Raw genomic sequence first — 17,710 nt, 5'->3', positions numbered from 1 at the left:
CAATACTAACCAAATTGTGCAGATTTATTCAGGTGGACATTAAAGATCAGCTGCTCATAATGGAAACCTCTCACTTTTCATTTCCACTAGGGGAGATCTTGTTGCCCAGGCACAAAACTGGTGGTACAGATTGGCCAACAATTTTCATCTCCATCAATTTCAAGTTGTAAACTCAGACCATGAGACTGTTATTCTGATATACAAAGTCTTGGTGTTGCCTGATTCACAAATAGGCAGTATTGAATAATAGAATGGTTACAGCACAGGAGGAGGCCATTTAGCCCTTCGTGTCCATGCCTGTAAGAGCAACTCACCTAGCCCCACTCCCCTGCACTTTCCCATCGTCCTGAAAAAAAATTTTCTTCAGATAATTATCCAATTACCATTTGAAAATCACAATTACATACAAACATACAAATTAGGAGCAGGAGTAGGCCACTCAACCCCTCGAACCTGCTCCGCCATTCAATAAGTTCATTGCTGAACTGATTACTCCACATTTCCACCTACCCCTGATAACCTTCCACCCACTTGCTTATCAAGAATCTATCTATCTCTGCCTTAAAAATATTCAAAGACTCTGCTTCCACTGCCTTTTGAGGAAGTGAATTCCAAAGACTCACAACCCTCTGAGAGAAAAAATGTCTCCTCATCCCTATCTTAAATGGGCGACCCCTTATTTTTAAACAGTGACCCCTAGTTCGAGATTCTCCCACAAGGAGAAACATCCTTTCCACATCCACCCTGTCAAGACCCTCAGGATCTTATATGTTTCAATCAAGTCACCTCTTACTCTTCTAAATTCCAGCGGATACAGGCCTAACCTATCCATTCTTTCCTCATAAGGCAGCACACCCATTCCAGGTATTAGTCTAGTAAATCTTCTCTGTACTGCCTCCAACGCATTTACGTCTTCCCTTAAATAAGAAGACCAATACTGTACACAGTACTCCAGATGTGGTCTCACCAATGGCCTGTACAGCTGAAGCATAACCTCCCTACTTTTGTATTCAATTCCCCTCATGATAAACAATAACATTCTATTAGCTTTCCTAATTACGTGCTGTACCTGCATACTAGCCTTTTGCGATTCATGCACTAGGATACCCAGATCCCTCTGCATCCAGAGCTCCGCAGTCTCTCACCATTTAGATAATATTCTTCTAGACAGAGCTGGGTATCCCATAACCAACGGATTAGATCAAAGCTGTGCAGTCCTGCTATATCCAGTTGTGAATGGTGGTGGGCAATTAAACAACTAACTGGAGGAGGAGGCTACACAAACGTTTCCATCCTCAATGATCATGAAGCCGTCTCCTGAGATCCCCACCATCACAGTTACCAGTCTTCAGCCAATTTGGTTTACTCCACGTGATATGAAGAAACAGCTGATATAGACTATGGGTCCTGATAACATCCCAGTTGAAGACTTATGCTCCAGAACTAGCCCATTCCTGAACCAAGCTGTTCCAGGGCAGCTGCAACACTGGCATCTACCCAACAATATGGAAAATTGCCCAGGTATGTCCTTTCTACAAAAAGCAGGACAAATCCAATCTGGCCCATTATTGCCCCATCAGTATACTTTCAATCATCAGCAAACTTATTCAGCAATAACCTGCTCATCAATGCTCAGTTTGGGTTCCACCAGGGCCATTCCCCTCCAGACCTCATTATGACCTTGGTCCAAACATGGACAAAAGAGCTGAATTCCAGAGGTGAGGTGAGAGTGACTGCCCTTGATATCAAGGCAGCATTTGACCAAGTGCAGCTTCAAGGAGCCTTAGCAAAATTGAAGTCAATAGGTATCAGGGAGAAAACCCCAATGGTTGGAGTCATACCTAGCACAAAAGATGTTTGGGTTTGTTGGAGGCCAATCATCTCAGCCCCAGAACATCGCTGCAGTTGTTCCTATGAGTAGTGTCCTAGGGCCAACTATCTTCAGCTGCTTCATCAATGCCTCCAACATAAAGTCAGAAATGAGGATGTTGGCTGATGATTACAGAGTGTTCAGTATCATTTGCAACTCCTCAGATACTGAAGCAGACCTGGACAACATCCAGGCTTGGGCTGATAAGTGGCAAGTAAAATTCACACCACACAAGTGCCAGGCAATGACCATCTCAAACAAGAGAGAATCTAACCATCTCCCCTTGATATTCAATAGCATTACCAAAACTGAATCCCCCAGCATCAACATCCTGGATGTTACCATTGACCAGAAACTTTACTGGACCACCACATAAATACTGTGGGTACAAAAGCAGGTCAGAGGCTGGGAATTCTGTGGTGAGTTACTTATCTCCTGATTCCTCAAAGCCTGTCCACCAACTACAAGTCACAAGACAGGAGTGTAATGGAATACTCTCCACTTGCCTGGATGAGTACAGCTCCAACAACATTCCAGAAGCTCAACGCCATCCAAGACAAAGCAGCCTGCTTGATTAGCACCCTATCCAGCACCTTAAGCATTCATTCCCTCCACCACTGACGCACAGTGGCAGCAGTGTGTACCATCTACAAGGTGCACTGCAGCAACTCACCAAGGCTCTTTCGACAGCACCTTCCAAACCAACTAGGAGAACAAGGGCAGCAGATGCATGGGAACATCACCATCTGCATTTCCCCTCCAAGCCACGCACCATCCTAACTTGGAACTATATCACTGTTCCTTCACCATTGCTGGGCCAAAATCCTGGAGCTCCCTTCCTAAGAGCACTGTGGGTGTACCTACGCCACATAGACTGCAGCAGTTCAAGAAGGCAGCTCACCCCACCTTCTCAAGGGCAATTGGGGATGGGCAACAAATGATGACCTTGCCAGTGATCTCCACATCCCATGAAATGAATAAAAAAGAGAATCAAATGCATACCCAACACAATTTTGAAGCATTTGCCTTTTCCCCCTTGATAAAGGTGGTCTTAAAATGCCACTGACTTCCTGAGCTGAATTTTTGCTTTGATGGGGGGACTGAAGCCACCCTTCGATGGCGGGGGGAGGGCGGTACACAGTCAGTCTTTGCAATTACTAAATACAAATGACATGAGGGGATATGCGGATAGTGTAGGAGAAAGGCATTGAAGTGGATGATCAGCCATGATCACATTGAATGGCGGGGCAGTCTTGATGGGCTGAATGGCCTTCTCCTGCTTCTATGTTCCTATGTTCCTATTTTGACCAGGATGCCTTCTCAAATCTGGAGGATCAATCAGAAGCCTTCCAGCTCGAGAGGCGCAGCAGCCTGCAATAGTGGGTAAGTAACTGAGACGATGCTTCAAGATGAAGGCGCCACCTCTCCAACCTTTTAAATGTTTAAATAATAAACAGACCCAGCAGCCAGGCCATCACTGTGAGGCAGGATGGTGGGGGGGAGGGGAAGGATCCTTCTACAGGGCAGCCTTTGGCTGTACCCGCACCCAGACAGGCAGGGGGCATGTAGGCCTGTCTGGAGCGCTGCCAACCCCCCCACCCACCACCTGCCACTGTGTGCTGCTGCTAGGCAGTTAAACAGCTCCTCAACTTGAAAATCCCAGTCGGCCTCCTTTAACTCAGTTAACATGGCTCTTAATGAGCGTAATTGGTTGCCCATCTCGTGGGGGCAAGTAGCCGTGCCGGCCCTGAACCTGCCTTGGCAAAAATGGCTGGCACTGAGAATGGGGGCAGGAAACCAACACGCTGGCCAGCACTGGTATTTTCGGGCCTCATCCACCCCAATTCCTGACCTCAGCGGGCCGGGGATTCAGTCGCCTATGTTCATTCAAATAATATTTACAATATATTTTTAGTACATGTATTTATAATAGACTAGTAATTTTTTGATGTAAATTGGCATTTTTTGCTACTGTATATAATTGAGAAAAATTTTGGAGGACCATACTTGATGGTTTGGTTTGTTTCGGAAGCCTTGCCTGCTGTTGCATTGATGTGCTTTATTTTAGTGGGTGAGACTAATGTTGTGGCCAATTTGTACACAATTTGGGCGGCACAGTGGCGCAGTGGTTAGCACCGCAGCCTCACAGCTCCTGGGACCCGGGTTCGATTCCGGGTACTGCCTGTGTGGAGTTTGCAAGTTCTCCCTGTGTCTGCGTGGGTTTTCTCCAGGTGCTCCGGTTTCCTCCCACAAGCCAAAAGACTTGTAGGTTGATAGGTAAATTGGCCATTATAAATTTTCACTAGTATAGGTAGGTGGTAGGGAAATATAGGGACAGGTGGGGATGTTTGGTAGGAATATGGGATTAGTGTAGGATTAGTATAAATGGGTGGTTGATGTTCAGCACAGACTTGGTGGGCTGAAGGGCCTGTTTCAGTGCTGTATCTCTAATCTAATCTAATCTAAGAAAGTCCCACAAACAGCAATGAGGTAATGGACAGATCTTCAGTTGAGAGATAACTATTGGCCAGAACACTGGCAGGAACTCCCATGATCCTCTTCAAATAGTGTGTTGGGATCTATTACGTCCACCTGAAAAGGTTTAACTTCTCATTCAAAAGAAGCCACCTCCGAATGTGTAGCACTCCCTCAATTCTGCATTGAAAGGTCAGTCTAGATGCTTCAGTCTCTGGAGTGAAATAGAATAGTGAGGGTCAGTCTTCCTGTCTTTAAACATTCAGAGGCTAGAGAGACTGATTGGCAGAGAATTAACAGTTATCGTGTTGTTAAAAGGTTACTTACACTGTTGGGTTCCAGTCATAACATTTTGCAATGAGTTTAATTCAAGTTTAATCCACCAAGTTCTTAAAAATAACGGGGAGGTCAAGGGTGAGCTGCCGTTTTCATGAGGCTAATGGCAGAGTGACATAATTCATCCAAGAACTTGTGGCAATTTGCAATTCGTGGTATATCTCTTCCTCATCACAGATTGATGGAAGATTTACACATTAATAACAAGTGAAATTCAACTGACTGTTAGTTTGTCAGCAAATTCTGGGCCATTATAGTTGCAGTTTTATCAGTAAATGCAGCATTTTTACTTTCACTGAATTTTAATACAAATTACGATATTTGGATAGCAAAGAATTAAAGCAAACATCCAGAGGATATGTCATGAGAGGCTGTCCCATGAAAAACAACTTGCTGTAGTAATTGGAAAGCATTGCAGAAAGAATTTGATGCAGGATGGATAATATACTATCAATAATATACTGTTTTTCTATTCCTGGAAGCTGGTGGACTTAGATCAATATAAACAGAAAGTGCTGGAAATACTGAAATTTTAATTCTGTTTCTCCCTCCACAGATGCTGCCAGACCTGCTGAGTATTTCCAGCACTTTCAGTTTTTATTTCAGATTTCCAGCACTCACAGTATTTTGCCTTTATTGACCAACATGGAGTTGCAGTTTCATCAGCTCTTACATGTTCCTGCACAAATACTCTGAACTCTAGTTCTACTCCAGTAACAATCTTGGGGAAGGCAATGTGACCTTAGCACGTTCAGCCCAGTGATATTGCCCCTCCCTTTCGACTACCTCTGCTTTATAAGATCAGCAAGCTCTCATGCAGCTTCCTTTCCAGCATGTACTCCATGTTAGAGCCAACAAGTCGTGGGCACAGCTGAAAGAGTTGACAATGTAAGAAAACTCACAAAAGATTGGTCCTAAAGGCAACTTCAGTATTCTGGTGATGGAAGAATAAAAAACAAAGAATATTCATTTCTCACAACAGGACATAGTACAATTCAAAGTTGAAGCAATGAGCTGTCTACTTTCATGTCCTTCATGCTGAAGTCTACTCTTCACAACATCAGATATGTCACATTGCCAAAGGACGTCTCAGTGATATATTCCCGGTACTTTTTTTCTGAGTATGACTAAGAACTAAATAAACTAATAACCACTTTGCTTTCTAAATTATGTTATTTTTCTAAACTTAGATTTCCGTCCCACACCCTCTTGATGCAGCTGCCTTGAGTTGCAAGGGTGTGTATGATAGTCTAATATTCAGCACCATGTTTAATGGGGGAGAAGACAGGATATATTTTAATACCAAGGTGATTCCCATCTTGAGTGTAAGGTGGTTAATGTACCATAGTAACTTCTCAGTTTTTCTATTGCACTAATAATTACATCTAGACTTTTCCAAAGCAAGTTGTGTTGTTGGATATCATGGAGTGCACTTGGGCAAATAATTGAACCAGCTACATTACAAACATTATGTGATCAGTTTTCGTACCTTCTAGGGTTGGTTATAGACATCTTGTTATGCTTCTCCCACTATTTTGTGTCAATTTGTCTCTCCCACCTGCAGCATAGTTGACCTTAGATGTAGACTTCAGTTGCAAACCTGGGACCAGTCAGCCTAATGCAGAGCACTGGAGGTCAACTGTGTTTTGTTTCACTTATGTATTTGTGTCTTCTATCTGAGAGCAGAGAGGGAATGCAGGCACACTTTGTGCCTGAGTGCTGATCTCCCTGCAGCTTCCAGGATCTGCCTCATTATGCAGCAAGACCTGGGCAACATTCAGACTTGGGCTCATAAGTGGCAAGTTTTAGGCAATGACCAAAGGGGCAGAAGTCATGCAACAGCTATATAAAGCTCCGGTTAGACCACACCTGGAATACTGCGTGCAGTTTAGGAAGGATATATTGATCTCGGAGGGAGTACAACATAGATTTACAAGAATGATACCTGGACCCCAAGGGTTAAATTACATGGAGAGACTACATAAACTAAGGTTGGATTCTCTGGAAGTTAGAAGATTCAGGAAGGATTTGATCAAAGTTTTCAATCTCTTAAGGGGAACAGAGAGGGTAGTTTGAAAGAAACAATTTCTGCTGGTTGGGGAGTTCAGCTTTAGGGGGCATAGTCTAAAAATTAAAGCCTTCAGTAGTGAAATTAGGAAACACTTCGACACACAAAGAGTGGTAGAAGTTTGGAACTCTACCACAAATGGCAATGAATGCTAGATAAATTGTTAATTTTTAAATCTCAGATTGATAGGGACTGACTGGATTGATCTACCGAGAACCAGCATGGACTCAATAGTCCAAGGGCTAAATGGCTTCCTGCTGTGCCTATATTCCTATCATCAACAAGTGAGAGTCTAACCAATTCCCCTTGACATTGAAAGGCATTACCATTGCCAAACCCCCCACCATCAACACCCTGGCTGTCACAACTGGCCAGAATCCTATCTGGACCAGCCACATAAATACTAAAGCTGCTACAAGCCACTAACTCTGGACGAGCTGACAAAGGCCGTCAAGTCCTTCGAGACAAGTAAAACTCCCGGAAGCGATGGCTTACCGGTTGAGTTGTATTCGGCCCTGTGGGACTGGGTCGGCCCAGACCTGCTGGAATTATACGAGAGTATGCTCCTGGCCGCCAGCATGTCAGAATCCATGAGGAAAGGCATCATCACCCTCATTTACAAGCGGAAGGGGGAGAGGGCAGAAATCAGAAATTGGCGGCCCATCTCACTGATTAATGTTGACTACAAGATTCTGTCCAAAGTCATAGCCAGTTGTGTCAAGTCTGCTCTGGAGTTGGTGATCCACCCTGATCAGACCTGTACTTACCCGGCAGGAAGATCTCCAATAGCCTTGCGCTACTCAGGGATACGATCGCCTATGTACGGGACAGGAGGGTGGACACCTGCCTCATCAGCCTGGACCAGGAGAAGGCTTTTGACAGGATATCGCACACCTACATGATGGACGTGCTTTCCAAAATGGGGTTTGGGGAGGGAATCTGCAATTGGATCAAACTGCTCTACACAAACATCAGTAGCGCAGCCTCAATCAATGGGTGGGAATCAGAAAGTTTCCCGGTCCAATCTGGAGTCAGACATGGCTGTCCTCTCTCCCCGGTCTTGTTTGTTTGCTGTATTGAACCCTTTGCTGAGTCTATTAGGAAGGATGCGAGCATCAGAGGGGTGACATTCCCAGGCAGTGGAGGCACTCAGGTTAAAATCTCCCTGTACATGGATGACATCGCCGTCTTCTGCTCGGATTCGCTGTCTGTGCGCAGACTGATGAGCATCTGTGACAAGTTCGAACTGGCCTCGGGAGCCAAAGTTAACCACAGCAAGAGTGAGGCCATGTTCTTTGGGAACTGGGCTGACCGATCCTTTGTCCCCTTCACCGTCAGGTCAGACTACCTGAAGGTGCTGGGGATATGGTTTGGAAGGGCCGGGGCGTGCACAAAACCCTGAGAGGAGCGAGTAGCCAAGGTACAACACAAGCTGAGCGTGTGGGGGCAGCGATCTCTCTCCATTGTGGGTAAGAACCTGGTCATCAGGTGCGAGGCGCTCACGTTGTTGCTGTACGTGGCGCAGGTCTGGCCCATACCCCACTCCTGCGCTGTGGCGTTCACCGAACCATTTTCCGCTTCATCTGGGAATCCAAAATGGACTGGGTCCAGAGGGACACGATGTTCAAACCTCTGGATAAGGGTGGGAAAAATGTACCCAACGTGGCCCCCATCCTGATGACTACCTTCGTGTGTGGCTGCATTAAGCTGTGTGTAGACCTCCAGTACGCAAAGTTCAAGTGTCACTATGTGCTGAGGTTCTATCTGTCCCCGGTGTTGCGAAGGATGGGCCTGGTCACATTGCCGCGGAACGCTCCATCCAGTTGGACTGTGCCGTACCACCTATCCTTCGTGGAGCAGTTTCTGCGGAAAAACACCTTTGACCACCAATCCATCAGGCAGTGGTCTGCACAGAATGTCCTCAAGGCCCTGCGGGAAAAGGAGACGGTGGATCCTGTCGGATGGTTCCCCGAGCAGACTGTCAAAGTCATTTGGTGGAATGCCTCATCACCAGAACTTTCAAACAAGCACCAAGATGTAGCTTGGCTGGTGGTGAGAAGAGCCCTCCCTGTCAGATCCTTCCTGCACGCCTGAAGTCTCACCCCCTCCGCACAATGCCCTCGCGGTGGCTGTGGTGGGGAAGAGACAGTTGCCCACCTCCTTCTGGAATGTGTCTTTGCAAAGTAGGTGTGGAAGGAGATGCAGTGGTTTATGTCGAGGTTCATCCCAAGCAGCTCTGTAACACTGGAGTCTGTGCTCTACGGGCTGTTCTCAGGGACGCACACCGAGATAAACATCAACTGCTGCTGGAGGACTATCAATTCGGGGAAAGACGCCCTTTGGTCTGCCCGAAACTTGCTGGTCTTCCAGTGCAAAGAGTTGTCCACGACTGAATGTTGCAGACTGGCACATTCCAAGGTCCAGGACTACGTGCTGAGGGACGCACTAAATCTTGGAGCAGCCACAGCAAAGGCTTAATGGGGAAAGACCACTGTGTAAGGTCCCCCCACCAAGCTGAATGGAGGGGCTGGATCCATGGGAAACCCCTCGAACAGTGTCAGGAAAATTTTCGTTTGCTGTAAAATGTAAAAATGTATCTGGCATGACAAATGAAATGGAAGGGTTGTGAGGCAACTCATGATTGTATTGAGGGAAACTGTTTGTAATTTTTGACTTGGTGCTGTTTGAAACTGTTTGGTAATGTATTTTTTACAGATTTTTATGAATAAAGTATATTTTGGAAATAAAAGTTTTAAAAAACTGAAGCTGCTACAACAGCTCAAAGCCTAGGAAGTCTGCGGTGAGTGACCCAGCTCCTGACTCACACTCACACTCCAGCATCAACAAGACAAAAGTCTGGAGTGTGATGGAATACTCTGCACCTGCCATTGTGTAATGGATTAACACACTGTCCTTTTGTGATGAATATAGGTATAATAGGGATAATTAGGAAAGAATATATACATACACTTAATTAGAGTATAGATAATTAATACATACACTTAATTAGGTAGAATTCAGATATAATCAAGACATTACACTTTAGTAATAAAGATTCATTTAATAGAAATAAAGATTGAGTAAACTAAAGTAATAAAGATTCATTTAATACAGTTAAAGATTGAACAAATGGTCAGTTTTCAAAATTCACTGGAATTCCCCTTTCAGAGCAGAGTTAAAAATTGCTCATTCTCTTGTAATCAAAGAAGCCCATCTCAATGTCTATACTGCATTGGTATCTATAAACTAATTAAAGATAAGGCATACTGAGATATACTGCACCTGGTACACACTGATAGCTATAGTCAAGCTATGGTCCTAATTCATTGAGATTAATAATATGGACAGACTATTTTAAGGAGATAGTACATACCAAGGAATCATTACGAATGACCAACCACAAAAATACCACATTATGTAAGAAAAACAGATGCCATGCAACCCCAATTTAATTTAAAAAGAAAAAAACAGATACTGCACAATGTTCATTTAAGAAGGCTTTTTAGAAAAGAACACATTTATAAAACAAAGTAACAGTGTTACTATGAAATACTACAGACACTTTGACCAGATAAAAGCTCACAACTAAATGATAAGGGAATTCTCAGCAATTAAATTATTTGGGAATGATACAACTATATATGGATAACGAACGAGGGAGGAACATTTACAAAAATGTAAACTCACATTTACAAAGGATGAGTTAATCGATTCGAAACAGTATAAATGTTTGAATTGAAAAATCAGAAGTATCGAATTCCTCAACAATGCTTCTCAACCAATGGTAAAGATGGCTGACTGTGTGACAAGAGAACTCTACTTTTAACCAAGAGTTCTTTATCTTGTTAAGCAGGAGGCCTACTCGGGGAACTTATGATGACAGTTTACTTTGGATTTTGATGGATATTCTAAGACATTTTGCTATAACATTGTCAAGGTTAAACTTTTGGATTCTATTTTAGAAATAAGATTATGTTTTACATCTTTTAGTAATCTTTTATGTTGCAGTAGACTTAGCCACTTAAAGTGTATTGCATGTTCAATTCTTTAATAAATTTATAAAAGTTCATAAATCGTCTCATGTAGCATTCTTTGTACAACTACAAGAACCCCGTCTCTGTGTCTCCTTAAGTGGGGAGATACGTATTAAAGAGAGTTTCCCAGACCCTTATAATATCTGGGATATTTATGACTTAGCTATAAATTATTAAAAAATAGGCTATCTAAAGGATGGTAATATTCTCTGTGGATTTCTTTCTTTGAGGGAGAGCTAGTTCAATTCCTCAGAACCAAACAAGTGTCTGTAGGAATCTGTGTGGTTTGAAGTCAATTGAAAGAGATTTACAGGGAAGTACTCCTGATTTGGTTTAATCCCTATAAGGAGTTAAAGTCATAAATCACTTCACTCGCAACCCCAGTGTAATGGATTAACACACTCTCCATAGTGGGGGAAAATAAAACCAATTTCAAGTTAGATACAGGAGCAGTAGTTTCTATGCTGTCTGACCAAACAGTTTGGCTAAGGAAGGAAAGGCTTAGGAAAACCAACAAGATGTTATACAGGCCAGGAGGGATTCAGTTGTAGGTCATAGGCGAAATACAGACAGCTTTAACACACAAAAATAACATCATTATGGAAACCCTATTTGTTATTAGGAACCAAGCCCGTTCGCTACTCAGTAAGAAAGCTTGTTTAGCTTTAAAGATGTTACGCAGGGTGGAAGCAGATTGCCCCAGAAAACTCTTCATTGATGGTCTGAATACTGAAACAAATGAAAAGGCACTTGAAGCAGTGTTTGGCAAATATGGAAGAATAGTGGAAGTCCGGCTGATGAAAGATTGTGAAACAAATAAGTCAAGGGGTTTTGCTTTTGTTACCTTCAAAAGTCCAGGAGATGCGAGAGATATGAATGGGAAGCCTTTGGATGGAAAATCCATGAAAGTAGAGCAAGCTATTAGACCAGCATTTGAAAATAGTAAATGATGTAGACCACCTCCACCCCCAATAAGCCATAGTCCTCCTAGGAGATTCAAGGAGGAATGACAGGTCCCCCTGAAAAGGTTGGCATGGTGAATGGATTCAGGAGAAACAACAGTGCTACCTTAAGAGGAATGAACCACCACCTTAAAGGCCCCTTCCTTCAAGGCCAATGCGAAGTGGAGGAATGGAGGGAAGATTAAGTCACCCAAGAGAACATCCCTCACACGGAAGGGACGTTATGGTTCACCTCCATCTCGCAAAGGGATGAGACCATCCTGAAGAAATGATTTTAAATCAAAAGAATCAGCTACCAGAGAGAGCTGATGAATCGGAGATAAAACCAACAACAGATCATCCAGACGACAATGAAAACAGAGAACCTGAGTCATCTAATAGTTCCACTCACCCACAGGAAAGTGCGGAAGAAGAACTGAAAGACTCAATACTCCAAAAAAGTGAAAGAAGAACACGCTATGGCAGAGTCGTGAGAACCCCACAATGTTACAGACCCGATGAATGAAGTCAGAGACTTGGGGGGAGATGTAGTATAATATACATAAGCTGTTGCTGGGTAGATTATGTATATTGACCTTAAGAATCATCACGGGACGTGATGTCACTAGACTCTACTTTGTGTTGCTCAGTGTTCATGTAGATGCCTGAGAAAAGACCCCTGTAAATAAACTACTGTTATTTTGACCCAAAGTCTAACATCCTCATTTAATACGAACAGCACATTGACCAGTATAGTGTAATGGATTTACACACAGTCCTTTCATCCCCAGTGTAATGGACTGATACACTGTCCTTTCACTCGCGGGGTAATGGATTGGCACATTGTCCTTTCACTCCCGGTGTAATGGATTGACACACTGTCCTTTCACCCCCCCGGGGAAATGGATTGCCACACTGTCCTTTCACCCCCAGTGTAATTGATTGACACACTGTCCTTTCACCCCCAGTGTTATGGATTGACACACTGTCCTTTCACCCCCCGGTGTAATGGATTGACACACTGTCCTTTCACTCACGATGTAATGGATTGACACACTGTCCTTTCACTCCCGGTGTAATGGATTGACACACTGTCCTTTCACCCCCCGGTATAATGGATTGACACATTGTCCTTTCACCCTCGGTGTAGTGGATTGACACATTGTCCTTTCACTCCCGGTGTAATTGATTGACACATTGTCCTTTCACTCCCGGTGTAATGGATTGACACACTGTCCTTTCACTCCCGGTGTAATTGATTGACACATAGTCCTTTCACCCCCCGGTGTAATGGATTGACACACTGTTCTTTCATCCCCAGTGTAATGGATTAACTGTAAGGCCTTTGGATATCGCTTGTATTTTTGTTATGATGTGAGGCATTTGTTAATACTTGCTGTATTTCTGTTCTTAAGTAACATGTAACCAGTTGTGGTGTGGACCAGCGTGTGGAACTCACCTGATGGTAAAAATGTGAAAGCAAGGGACATCGGGACAAAGGGAGAAGAATCCTGACCGAAGACATCATCGCTGGTGTTCATGTTGGACTTTTTAAAAATAAAAGACAATGTAACTGAACAAGGACCCCCACATATACACACAGACAGACAAGTCAGGACATGCCACTGAAGTGGTAGCCTGGGCTGTTACAACATCAAACAGCCTCTCTACAACCAGACTCATGGACAATAGCCTTTTGAAATATGTGTGAATGGTTTCCTTCGTGCCTTATCAAGATGCAGATATCACATCCATGGGTGGTATGCACCTAAGACCCTCCCGCCCTCCCTGCTGAGAACAGGATATGACCACATGTTGGTCATCTTGCCTAGACATGGTGGGATTGATAAGGCACTCAAACCCAATTGGATGACCCAATTCAAAACATATGTCAAGGAGCCAGGGTCAGAAAGGGGTATAACGCTACAGCTCACAAGGACAGTGTTGCTGCAGCCGGGATGTGTGGCTTGGTCAATCACAGGAAGTCATGCAGAAGACATTGTTCAGCAGACATAACCACCCGGGAATTATCTCTTGCACACGGATCTACTACGCAATTGGTATTGTAAGTATATGCTATTGTTTGGTGAGTTAATAAAGGTATTCCACATAAAGCGGAAATTGTATTCAAAGTCTGTTTTGTGTGATTGATACTCAGTATGGGGTCAGGACCTTAGAGGGAAGTGAGACCCCCTTTTTAAAAGTCTTATAAACACACTGTCCTTTCACCCCTGGTGTAATGGATTAACACACTGTCTTTTCACTCCCCCAGTGTAACTGATTAACACATTGTCCTTTCACCCCACCCCTCTGTAACGGATTAACAAACTGTCCTTTCACCGACCCCCCCAGTGTAATGAATTAACAAATCGTCCTTTCACCAACCCCCCCACCCCCAGTGTAATGAATTAACAAATCGTCCTTTCACCACCCCCCCCCCACCCCCAGTGTAATGAACTAACAAAAGTCCTTTCACCCCCACCCCCCGAACCCATTGTAATAGATTAACACAATGTCCTTTCACACCCTACCCTCCTCACCCTCACCCCGCCACCACAATGTAATGGATTAAGAAACTGGCCTTTAACCCACAGTGTAATGGATTAACGTACTGCCCTTTCAACACCCCAGCCCCACCCCCATGCAGTTGGTTTAGACCAATATGGTCCAACACAGTTGGCATAGACCAATACAGTCCAGTGCAGAAGGTACAGACAAATACAATTTGTGCAGTTGGTATCAACCAATACATATCAGTGCAGTTGGTATCAACCAATACAGACCAGTGCAGTTGGTATAGACCAGTACAGACCAGTGCAGTTCTATAGACCAATACACATCAGTGCAGTCGGTATCAACCAATACAGATCAGTGCGGTTGGTATAGACCAATACAGGCCAGTGCAGTTGGTAGAGACCAATACAGAGCAGTGTGGTTGGTATAGACCAATACAGGCCAGTGCAGTTGGTCAAGACCAATACAGATCAGTGCAGTTGGTTTGGACCAATACAGGCCAGTGCAGTTGGTAGAGACCAATACAGAGCAGTGTGGTTGGTATAGACCAATACAGGCCAGTGCAACTGGCAGAGACCAATACAGATCAGTGCAGTTTGTATAGACCAATACAGACCAGTGCGGTTGGCACAAACTGATACAGATCAGTGCAGTTGCTATCAACCAATACAGATCAGTGCAGTTGGTATCAACCAATACAGGCCAGTGCAGTTGGTGGAGACCAATACAGATCAGTGCGGTTGGTATAGACCAATACAGGCCAGTGCAACTGGCAGAGACCAATACAGGCCAGTGCTGTTTGTATAGACCAATACAGACCAGTGCAGTTGGCACTGACTGATACAGACCAGTGCAGTTGGTATCAGCCAATACAGATCAGTGCAGTTGGTATCAACCAATACAGGTCAGTGCAGTTGGTATAGACCAATACAGACCAGTGCAGTTGGTATCGACCAATACAGATCAGTGCAGTTGGTATAGACCAATACAGGCCAGTGCAGTTGGTATCAACCAATACAGATCGGTGCAGTTGGTATAGACCAATACAGGCCAGTGCAGTTTGTAGAGACCAATACAGATCAGTGCAGTTGGTATAGACCAATACAGGCCATTGCAGTTTGTAGAGATCAATACAGATCAGTGCAGTTGGTATAGACCAATACAGGCCAGTGCAGTTTGTAGAGATCAATACAGATCAGTGCAGTTGGTATAGACCAATACAGGCCAGTGCAGTTTGTAGAGACCAATACAGATCAGTGCAGTAGGTATAGACCAATACAGGCCAGTGCAGTTGGTATGGACCAATATAGAGCATTGCAGTTTGTATTGGCTAATACAGATCAGTACTGTTCATATAGAGTAATATACACCAGTGCAAGTTGGTGCAGACCAGTGCAGTTCATACAGATCAATATAGACTAGTGCAGTTGGTATGGAACACTACAGACCAGTGCAGTTGCTGCAGACCAGTACAGAGGTTGTTAAGACTGGATTTTTACACAGAAACTCTCGCCTTCCTGATAAAGGACAACAGAGTTTGTTGATGAGAATATGTAAGGCCTGCTTTTGGAAAAGTCAGATTACTTCTGGTTAGTTGTTTTCTCCCTTCTCCTGTAGATGGGGAAATGATGTCATCAGACTCTATGACATTATGTGATTGCTTTAAGGTTTGGAGACAGCTGCAGGCCCACTCACGGCAGAGCACCCACTTAAGAACATAAGAAATAGGAGCAGAAGTTGGTCACATGGCCGCTCGAGACTGCTCTGCCATTCAATAGGGTTATGGTTGATCTCCTAATTCCACTTTCCCACCTGATTGCCATATCTCTTGACACCCTTAGAGTCCAAAAATCTATCAAACTCTGTCTTGAATATACTCAACAATTGGACATCCACAACCCTCTGGGGTGGAGAATTCCAAAGATTCATAACCCTCTGAGTGAAGAGATTTCTTTTCATCTCAGTCCTAAGTGGCCAACCCCTTTTGCTGAGACTATGATCCCTAGTTCTAGACTCCCCAGCCACAGCAAACATCCTCTCCGCATCTACCCTGTCACGCTCTCTCTGAATCTTAAATGTTTCAATGAAATCACCTCTCATTCTTCTAAACTGGAGAATATAGGCCCATTCTACTTAATCTCTGCTCATAGTCAACCCTCTCATCCCAGGAATTAATCCAGTGCAGTTAGTATGGAACAATACAGTGCACTTATGTTGCACTGTCTCGAAAGTAAGTCTATCCTCCTTTAAGTACAGACACCAAAACTGTGCACTGTACTCCAGGTGTGATCTCACTAAAGCCCTGTACATTTGCAGCAAGACCTCCTTACTCTTGTACTCCAACCCCCTTGCAATAATGGCTAAACATAGCATTTGCCTTCATAATTGCTTGCTGTACCTCCATGTTAATTTTCTGTGTTTCATGTTGCAAGAACACCCAAATCCCACTGAACATTTGGTAGCTTCTCACCATTTAAAAAATACTGTATTCTTTCTATCAAAGTGAATAACCTCACATTTTCCCATTATACTTCATCTGCCATGTTCTTGCCCATTCATTTCACCTGTCTATATCCCTTTGCAGTACCTCACAGGTACTTTCCCATCTAGCTTTGTTTTATCAGGAACTTGGAGACATTTTTAAAAATTTTATTTTGAGATACAGCACTGAAACAGGCCCTTCAGCCCACCGAGTCTGTGCTGACCATCAACAACCCATTTATACTAATCCTACATTAATCCCATGTTCCTACCACATCCCCACCTTCCCACCATTCTCCTACCACCTACCTACACTAGGGGCAATTTACAATTGTCAATTTACCTATCAACCTGCAAGTCTTTGGCTGTGGGAGGAAACCAGAGCACCCAGCGGAAACCCATGCAGTCACAGGGAGAACTTGCAAACTCCGCACAGACCATACCCAGAATCAAACCCGGGTTGCTGGAGCTGTGAGGCTGCGGTGCTAACCACTGCGCCACTGTGCCACATTACGGTGATGGAAACCACACCTGCCAAAATGAGACATATTAATTTCATCATATGGAACAATATTATTTTAATGTTTAGTGGACATTGAAATAACTTGTTTAAAAAGACCACAGAACCGTGACTGAAAACATGGCTACACATTTGCATTCTAAAGGACAGTTGCATGGAGAGACAATGGGAGCACTCCCTGATCCAATTGTCCTGACGAGTTTTGTCAATAGTGATGATCAAAAGACATTGAGGGTCATTTAATGTGTAAAGCCAGCATTCCACCCCCCTTGCCCCTGCCCCCCAACACTGAGAGTGTCTGGTAAGCTGTGAGGAATCCACAAACCCTGCTATGGCCAAACCAGCAAAAGGCTGAGAGGGGAGCCCTAGACCCCTCCCTCACCTGGTTATAACAATTACAGTCAGTCCCTTCATCTAATTGATTAATATAGATTGTAAATAGCTGAGGCCCCATCACTGACCCTTCCAATA

This window comes from Heterodontus francisci, chromosome 20 (genome assembly GCF_036365525.1).
Source record: "Heterodontus francisci isolate sHetFra1 chromosome 20, sHetFra1.hap1, whole genome shotgun sequence".
Classification (NCBI taxonomy): domain Eukaryota; kingdom Metazoa; phylum Chordata; class Chondrichthyes; order Heterodontiformes; family Heterodontidae; genus Heterodontus; species Heterodontus francisci.
This window is presented reverse-complemented; position numbering follows the sequence as displayed.